Here is a 2,480-nt window from a genome sequence, read left to right on the forward strand (position 1 = left end):
TCCTCCTCCTCCTCCTCCTCCTCCTCCTCCTCCTCCTCCTCCTCCTCCTCCTCCTCCTCCTCCTCCTCCTCCTCCTCCTCTTCTTCCTCCCTCACCTCCCCCCTGGACAGTCGCCAGACCATGCATCCTCCCCCCCTTCCCCGCCCTGCTTTCCACCTCCCGCTTTTTTATTCCTTTTTCTTCTTCCTTCCCCGTCTTATTATTCTCTCCTTCGCCTCGTATTATCGTTCTTCTCCTTCTCTTTCTCCTTTGACTCTTGCTTTTTTGTTCTCTCTGCCCCCCCCCCTCTCTCTCTCTCTCTCCTTCTTTCTCTCTCAATAAACTCGTCAAAGTCAAAAGTCTCTCTCTCTCTCTCTCTCTTAATTAACTTTTCTGTCCCTTTATCCTTTCCCTTCTCTTCTCCATCCATTACCATGATGCTTATATGATATATAAACAATGATTTTACTATCTTATCCTATCCTCATATGTTAATATATTATGATATCGTATAATCCCTTTAGTTTTCATTACTATTACTAATATGATTAAAATTGCTATTGCTGTTATTGTCGTTATTGTTACTATTATTATGAAGGAAAAGGAATATTTTCACGATGGTCTGTGACTGGTAGGTGATCTCTATCAGTCCTAACAGCCTATCTCCTCTTCCTCCACCTTCAACTCCCCCTCCTCCTTCTCCTCCTCCTCCTCTTCCACATTCTCCTCCTCCTCTTCATCTTCCTCTTCCTCCTCCTCCTCCACTTCCATCTCCACCACCTCCTCCACCTCCACCTCCTCCTCCTCCTCCTCCTCCTCCTCCTCCTCCTCCTCCTCCTCCTCCTCCACCTCCACCTCCTCCTCCTCCTCCTCCTCCTCCATCTCCACCTCCACCTCCACCTCCACCTCCACCTCCTCCTCCTCCTCCTCCTCCTCCTCCTCTTCCTCCTCCTCCTCCACCCCCACCTCCACCTCCACCTCCACCACCTCCTCCACCTCCACCCCCTCCTCCACCTCCTCCTCCTCCAACACCCTCCATTCACACTTCAGCCCAAAGGTCGCCCTGTGACGCTGATGGCCGAGGGTGATGGAGAGTGGCCACCTGCAAAAGGGGGATGGGGGTGAGGGAGGGGGAGGGGAAAGGGGGTTGAGGTGATGCTCACGAATCATCAACCCCCCCTACCCCTCCCCCCTCTCCCCTGCTCCCTTACTGGCGTCTTTACAAGATATAAGCTCAGAAGGTTCTCGAATCAGCGATAGTTTCTTGAATGGGAGAAGGAAATGAACTTACATACCGGATTTATAGGATCGCTCTTTCTCTCCCTCTCTCTCTCTCTCTCTCTCTCTCTCTCTATATATATATATATATATATATATATATATATATATATATATATATATATATATATATATATAATATATTAATATATATAAATATATTAATATATATATATATATGTGTGTGTGTGTGTGTGTGTGTGTGTGTGTGTGTGTGTGTGTGTGTATAATATGGATATATATATGGATATACATATATAAAGATATAAATAACATTTTCATCATTATTGCTAACGCTGTGTTATCATCACGATAATGATTTTCGTTATTGACTTATCAATAACCAATATACTTATTTTTTAAATGAAATACCCCATTTTCTTTTTTGTTTTTGTTTCTCTGTGTCTCATCATCTGCTTATTTTTACCCTCTTTCTTCACCTCACTCCCTTCTTCGTAAATATGATTTCACACAGTACATGTTTACCCATACCACTTGAACAGGTTTCAAAGATTTAAAAAAATACGAATTAATCGACACAGAGTCCGGACCTTGAATCAGTCCCCGATCAGTAATCAAGTCACGTCACAAAACAATCACATCTCCATTTTCATTATCTAAATGGCTTTACTTTATTACCCTCAACGATAAAAGTTACCCGTTACTGATTACCTCAACGTCGGGGTGTTTGCGTAAGTACCTGGAAGTGTGACAGATCTCTTCATAAAAAGAAAAAAAGATCAAAATTATAACTTCCCTTTGCGTCGAGTTACCGCGAGCACAAGGGCGATGTTAACCACAACCTCCTCCTTAAAGCCTATCACTCACACCCGCGTTACATCAGTGACACTCTAAAGTTACCGCTCTCAAGCCCGCGCCATCAATCAGCTGAAAGTTACTACCAACACCACCATACCATTAATCACGTATCAGTAACATATCCCCGTCACAGATGACAGCCGAATGCCACCCGTCACACCCACGCCCGCGAATGATGTCCAAACATAACACGCTTCAGCGGACATTTATTCATACAACACGCCCCGTGACTCGTATGCAAGTTTTCATATATGGATCTAAGGTTGGCCTGCAGTATCTAATGCATCATGTGGTTTTGATTATATTTCTTCATTAACAACACCTTCATCTTGGTTGCATTTCGCTGTCATACGCGCTTGTTCTCCAAGGAGTGACTCATCACACTTTCCCTGACAAGTATGACA

This window comes from Penaeus japonicus, unplaced genomic scaffold (genome assembly GCF_977035675.1).
Source record: "Penaeus japonicus unplaced genomic scaffold, GWHDUDI00000001_assembly GWHDUDI00000004, whole genome shotgun sequence".
Lineage (NCBI taxonomy): Eukaryota > Metazoa > Arthropoda > Malacostraca > Decapoda > Penaeidae > Penaeus > Penaeus japonicus.